The following is a 7,861-nucleotide window of genomic DNA, read 5'->3' as shown; positions in this document are numbered from 1 at the left end:
TCCCCTCGCTTGCGCATATCAAACACTGGTCCCTTCACCAAATGAAGTTCTGAAATGCTTTGTCCCCCCTTCCCTCACCCCATTTATATCCCTTCACAGAGGCTGCTTATAGCTCTAGCAGGTACAGCTCTGACAGCTTAGGGGGAGAGGGGATCACTATAACTTTCCTGCCTAGGAGTGACAGGGGGATGCGGCCACAATCAGCATCACCTTGCGTGATGTCTGGCAAAAACCAGCCACAGCACAGTGATGGGAAAGCTGAAAAGGAGCAGCACAAATCAAGAAGACAACCTGTGTCTAAGCAGATGTTCCACTGAACTGAAGTTGCCTGGTGCAAGACAGGTGCATGCTGCCAAACTAATGGTAAAATGATTTTTCTGGCTAATTCTGATAAAACAGATCAAACTGTCTTCTGCATAGCCATAGGCTGAATATATGTTCTGAACTGGAAGCACCTGGAATCATCTGTGCTAAAAGCTTGAGCCTGTAACACTTTAGCCAAAAGGAGAAAGTTTGACTAGTTGGAAGTTTGAAGAGCTTCTCAAAGACCATTCTGTATACAGGAAGAAAGTTTCATGGTTTACAATGCTCCAAAAATTTTATTCCAAAAAAATGGAACTAAAATCTCAGTTATCATGTTCTTTTCATACCCAAAGGATTTATTTCTTCTATATTCCAGCTCCAGGGATTTGGAAGAGAATGTTCCTCATCTGCTCCTGCTTCACTGAAGTCACTAGCAAACATGACATCTACTTTATTGAAAGCAGTAGATAGTTTCTTTCTACCTCCAATATCATTGCTCTATTGTTAGCAGCAGTAGACTTCATACCCACAAATAAATATGAGAAAAAAACCCACTGCATATTGTAGCTGCTCATATGCAACTTCCAGAGACTGGTAGCAAAACATAAACCCAAAAGGCAGCTAAAATAAAAGAATGGTATATTTGGCCTACATAAGCTCCATCACAGGAAGACAAAGCAAACTGTCTGGACAAGAATAATTTTCCATAGCATTATCCTCGGGACGCATATATGCTAACAGGTCTTTGGAGATCGTAGATACAAATAGGGCATCCCTTCCTGGCATGCCAATATGCTCCAGATTTATCAAGTCTTACATGGTAAACATTTAGCAAGGCAACCAATTCTACATTCCCTAGATAGAGCTACAAATAAGTAGGAGTCAGCTGCAAATCCTATCAATACTTCCTCTATTCATAGCCTCATAGGGATGTGATAATCCTAGAAGTCACACAATTCTTTCCTACTGAAATTATATATTCCTATCCTATATAGGAAGCTTTTTTTACAGGGGAAAACAGGAAGATTTGACCTTGCCATTAATGCAGCATTTTCTAGGAGATAATTAATTATCCTATCCACAAAACTCACAGCAAACAAGTCTTCATCTTCTTATATAAATATAAAAAAGATAAATAAACACACAAGATTTTTGTTTATATACCATATGGGATGGAACTCTACCCTAAACATGTTTTGATAAAGCTAAACCAGAACAGCTATGCTCATTTATTTAATGTTTTAAAGGCTCCTGTTCATTGATGTGGAAGGGTAGACAGAGTTCTTTGGACAAAACAAATACTAGTCCCCAGCTGTCCTGACTTTAGAGATTCCTACCCCTTCTGCGGGAATGGCCAGCTGATCATGAAGAATATGCAGAACCATTGCAATTTGCAGCCTGCTATGCTCAGGTAAATTGTAACCAATTTTGTTTTTCTTTAACGCACCAAACTTCCATTTGCAATAGTCAGCAGCTGCTGTACAAGGAGCTGTGTTGCATCTGCAGTAGACATGGCACTGGACAACTGGAGACAGGAAGTCATCTCTGATCAAGAATTAGAGCATGCCAAGTGGTTACAATCATGCTAAGCTCCCATCCAGGGAATAAAAGTCTGTTTTACTTTTCCAGCCTTTTTTCTCCTTCCAAACTCATGACCTTTTGAACCAGACCTCTGGTAGTGCAGGTAGATACTGCCTTTGGTAGCTGTTTCTCTCAGTCACTACTGAGTCCCCCCTTAAAAAAATACTACATAACAAAATTAATGCATGAGACAATAGGCTTCCTCGTCTTTGTCCTTCACAGACCACTTAGAAACAAATAATGGACTCTCTAATGTTCCCTGGTCCTTAGGCTGAAAACTGCTCTTCCAGTCAATTTGTCCAACGTTAGCCTTCCTAACTATAGATGCAAAGCATATGGTAATCATCTGTAGAGATCTGTGTGATGGCTCCACTTGTTGCATTATCTTAAAGACACCTAAAAATTAATTAACCCTTTTCTTCTAACTTTTTTCTAACACTATGCAGTTGCAAATACTAGTCATAAAAGTGAGATGAAGTGGCCTAGGAAAGGGTTTTTCCATTGAGATTGAGCCCATACAGTGGAAAAGCCTTAAGACCCTCACCTAACCCCTCACCTGGGAAACACTGTAAGATTGTTCCTACCATGTATTTTTCTGTACTTCAATTCAGTATTATTTTACCTGATTCTGGCAATATTTTATCACTTCTCTGGCAGAAACTTAGTAGTAGATGACTATTTTCTGTGCCAGTAGAATGAGCATAGTGTGTTATTTTTATTCTTTTCCTAGCCAAATAATTGCATAAATTTCATCTGCTCTCTCCCTTAGTATTGAGTGGTGACATGCCAACACCATGTGAGTTAACCATGTGTGAAAATGATTATAAATGTATGTAATACCAAATCAGACAACATCAAAAGATGCAGAAAGTGGAATTCAAAATACTGAAATTGTTCACCGTAGGCCTAAACCCCACAATCCTGCAAACATAATTAGAGACATTTGCTTTCTTGGAGTAGCATGGCTGAATTACATCTTTCCTGTTTCAAATCAACCTCACATAGCCAACGAATGGACAAACAGACATTCCATGCAGTCTTAGCTGATGAGAAGTTGATTAACTGACTGCATTATGACATGAATAAGAAAGCTGTGCCAGCTGAGATTAGTGTCTCAGCAATCTGCATCCTTTGTGATATTTGTAATCATATTTAAAATACAGGGTGGGGTAGAACTTAGACGAATGGCTGCCCACAGTTTCTAACTCTGATACCTATATATATATATCACAAAAGTAAGCTGACTAGCAACTAGTAAATGATTATTCTTCGGACAAATTTGGTGCTGATGTTCTGTGAGAAAAGGTGTTATTTCAAACCACTTCATCTGAAAATGACTGATGTTTTATAGTGTTACCATGATTACCATGCATTTTAGTGGCTAAGAATTTGTGACAATAACATAAAAGAACTATCTGTAAATGTGACAGTGAAATATTGATTGCCTTTTCAGTGATATCCAAGATGGATATTTTTAACCAAGCCCTTCCAGATGTGTGTAAATAATTCTCCACATACCTCTTTAATTCTCTAGCCATTGAGAATTACTGCTTCCTTTTTCAGTCCGGGACCAGACTATTTTGCAGTATTTGGGAATCTTCATGCAAATTCAAGTGGATACTCCTGTCTGCATAAAGGAGACAGGAAGACGGGTCACAAGTTGAGCTAAGGAGAGAAAGAGACTTGTTTAAATGATGGTTTTCAATCTTCTCTTTGTCTACACCTGCAGCTGTAAACCAAGGTAAGCACTAATTCAATTAGAAAAACAGCTGATAACCAATTGCGAAAAGGAACCTAGCTGCTGATGTAAACATGGCTGAAATCTTATGATGTTACTTAAGAACTTAGCTGAGGAAAGTACTTATGCCTCCCTTCTTACTGGCTCTCCTTAAACTTGGGCTAAAGATCTCTCTCCTTGCATAAATTAGCATCTTTAACATACATTATAGGTGTTATACTTAATTGCATCCTAGGTTTTCCATGTTACAAGTTCTTCATCCAAAGCAAACTGATTTTAAGACTAGATTGCCACAGTTGTGGATGTGCCAGTGTTGATGTATCATCATAAAGTTTCTGCAGTTCAGCTCACAAGTGGCAGCTTGAATGCAAACCCTTAGCTGCATTTTGCAGATGAAGGAATTTACCCTACATTAAATGTATCCCAAACAGCTACTATTGCTTACTGGTTCGTCAAGAGCATGGACTGAGCAACTTGCTTTTGGAAAAATAAGGATAAATTTGAGCAAAGCTGGGCAGTTTCATAGCTTATGTTCTGTACACAGGAAAGCACAAAGAATTTTTTTTGCCTTTAAGGAAAACATTTCATTTATATTTTCAATTTTTTACATCTTTTCCCTCAAAAGTATAGAAATAATACAACCTGAACAAGGTGTTCACCCGTTTCAGCTTCTGGTTTAAACCCCAATTCTGTAGTTCACTGATTTTAAACATTAAAATGGTAAAAGTAGATCTTATCCTGAAACTTAACAATGCCCAGTATTCTCGTGGAATTGCTTACACTTTAGATACTTTCTTCCAAAATCACTGACTGCAGCCTTCCTTTTATCTGAGGAGAGCAATCTGCTTCAGTGAGTTAACACTCCCATTTCGCTGTTTCCCAACTAGATAAACACTTGGCAGCAAGCAGCAAATTTCAGGCAAACATTGCCAAGACTAGTACAATACCCTTTCAATTGGTGTCAAAAGAGCCGCTGTTTACTGCAGTGCAGGATCGTAATTAACAATGGAGCCTGCAACAAACAAAATATCCCTCTAAACTATTTCCTGTCTTCTTTGCTCTTATCTCAACTAGACTGTAGTCTTTTCAGGTAGGAATTGTCTTTATTTTGAATTTTGCATGATAGTAGGTACATTGTTGAACCTTAATGATTAACAGATTCTGTTAAAGATATACCTCAGCAGAGGGCATACAGGACAGCAAAGGCTGAATTTTGTCTAACCAGGCGTACATGAAACTTTGGTCATATCATACTATTTGTTATATGCAAATTCCTATTTTAAGTAAACATATGCAAAAGACAGATACAAACTGAGCACACTGACACACACACACAAGAATATACAGGAGCTGAGAGTCTTTATCAACCAAATATAACAAAATTCCTATATCGTTAGGAAGTTTTAGTAAATACATTGCTTTTAGCTATTTGTATCTTTTTTTTTTCTTAGATACATAATCTGACTTGTACTAAGGTATACTACAAGGCAGCACCATCTAGTGGTACTAAAACCAGAGTAGTATTTTTCATTGATTCACCAAAAAAACCCCAAAACGTGGTTTTGGTTTCTGAGAGGAAAATTACACTTTGAAGACCATAAGAGAAATTCTCAGATGAAATTCTTTTTAAAATACCCACATGACATTTACATTTACTCATTTTTAAGTCAGAATGAAAATGCATAAACCATGGGAAACAATCACACACCTGCAATCTCTGGGTATACATATTACTTATTTTGTTTTTTTAGTGAATACCCCCTGGAAGGGAAAAAGATGCAAGAATTTATTGATGTGTTAAACACAGTGGGTAGAAAATCTATTTTTTCCTTCCTTCCTTTCCTCCTTCCTTCCTTCCCTCCTCCTTTTAATACCTTCCTTTTATTTGCAGGAATCAGAAGGGTCCCGTATCTAATAGCAGTTGGACTGTCTTTCCATAGTGATTGATTTAGCTTATCTGTTCTGAGTAGCTGTACAGTGCTATGACTATAATTCGGTAGCATTTTACATCATCTTAGCATCTGCTTTTCACAGGACTCTGAAAATCCTCTATTGACGCTTCAGGCGGTGAAAAAGCCTGCAACCTATCAGCCTCCATGGGAGCCTGCCAGTGCAAAGCACAGTTGCTCTGGAACCCTGGGAATTAATGGTTTGTTATATCCATCAGGAGTCTTTCTCTGGCCATGCACTGGGTAAGTTTGGCATTACCTAGAACGTGAACCTTTAATAGTTACATAACAGCTTTTTTTATCTTTATGAATGTAATGTGACAACGTGACATAGGAAGGCACAAACTCAATGATCAAGTACAGTAGTGCCAATTTTTTTTGACATATGGTGCAAATAGCACACACAGCAGTATGCCTGAATTGCTCTCTAACCTCTTCCCATTTCTCTCTTCCTCCCCCATCCTACCCACGTCCGACACCTCACCTCTCCAGTTCCTTAATGTAGATCTCATGTACAGTCCCACAGACTATGTATTTGGTAGAGCACCAAAGCCTAACTCTCTTCATCCTGTGTAGCTCTCCTGCTTCTCAGCCTCAATCCTAAACATGACAGCACAACTCATCTACCCACCCCCAGCGCCGCCTTCTCTTATGTTCACAGCTGTGAGGCATGCTCATCATGGGGGTACTTACGGAGCTCATACGTTTCATTCACCACTGGCGAGCAATTTTCCTGGAGCTGTGACTACTTCACACTGGCCTCATAGGCCTCCAGGCCTATGTACCTACAACAGAGTAAGAAAAAACAGAGAATAGACTGACTGAATACAGTGATTCTAGTTTTGAATGTATGAATTATCATGAAAAAATAAAACCTAAGAGTAATTCTGTGTTCCTAAACATCCAATTGCAACGCTTTCATGAACTTGCCCCTTAAACTTTTCTTCCTCACTTGCTAAATAGGCCTGTATTTTCCTTCTTACATTCCATAGTGCACATTGAGCAAAGTATTAAAAATGCAAGGTAATCTACCAATTTCTGAATTTGGATGCTTTGGGGTGATTTCTTTTCAAATTCTGTGACTGTTGGTATATACTGCAGCCTCAGGTAGGCTATGTTCTTTGAAATACCTATAGTCGCTACTGCTTTGTAAACTAGCAATACTTGCTTGTATTGATTTCAAAAAACTCAAACAACTGCAATTATCATTCAAGCCAAAGGTCTGAACAGAGAACTAGAAGAGGTCTTGTGTCATGAATTCTGGTCAACTCTCATATAACCAATCAACCACTTTATATAATTCTTCTTGTAACTGGACCATACTCCATCTTTAACTATTTTTTCATGTCTGGGCAGGGAGGTTTTTTGTCCTCACCATTCATCACTGGAAATTTATTCTAGATTCTCACTCTCCTGGTGGCTAGATACTTTCTATGCTTGTCTAAATTTATCCATGGCTAGCTGGTGATATTTGTTTTGGGCAAGCTTTGTCCTTCATCTTAAGGAATAAATACCTTAACTTGAAGGTATTTAAAGACAGCAACTCTCTCCTCTCTCAATATTCACTTTTCTAGACTAACCACATGGATATTTTTGAGGATACATTTAGTCTCTTGCAGACATCCATGTCTGCTCTACCTGCTATCTAATCCATCCGGAAAGTGCATAGTCAGGCTAGCATGGTTTTGTGTCCAAAGAAGCAAGTTCTACCAATCCCATGGCTACACAGCTTCCAGAGGCACCAGAGCCCAATCTGCAAGCTTGTGGTCTCTACCACATGGAGGCAGAGTAGAAAGCACAGTAGATATAACCCTGTCTCTACTCACAGAAACATTCTTTATTAACCTGATAATCTTAATAGTCCCCTTACCTGTTCAAACTGGTCTCCGTCTTTCTTGAACACATAACCAAACTGTACTTCAGATGCAGTCTCACCTATTTTTCTCCTGATCTCTACCAGAAATGCTTTATCTGATACATTCCAGGTTCACAACTGTGTTTTTCATTATTGCTGCACACTTGCAGTTTATAGTCATCTGTGATTATCTAGGTCTTCCTTCTCATGTCATTTTCAACTACTCACATTCTGGATCTGTTGTTTCTATATTCCATACCTTCAGTTTTTATATCATTAATACTTTTTTACATATTAAGCAATTTATCATTAATCAAAATATTACATTAAAATCAGTCCCAGGCTATTTCTTGAGTAACTTTGCTAGTAACTTTCCTCCAGAATGACAGCTCTCTTTTAATATAACACATTATCATCTCTCCTTCAGGCAGGTCA

This window comes from Apteryx mantelli, chromosome 6 (genome assembly GCF_036417845.1).
Source record: "Apteryx mantelli isolate bAptMan1 chromosome 6, bAptMan1.hap1, whole genome shotgun sequence".
In the NCBI taxonomy this organism is placed as follows: domain Eukaryota; kingdom Metazoa; phylum Chordata; class Aves; order Apterygiformes; family Apterygidae; genus Apteryx; species Apteryx mantelli.
Note: the sequence above shows the minus strand (reverse complement) of the source record.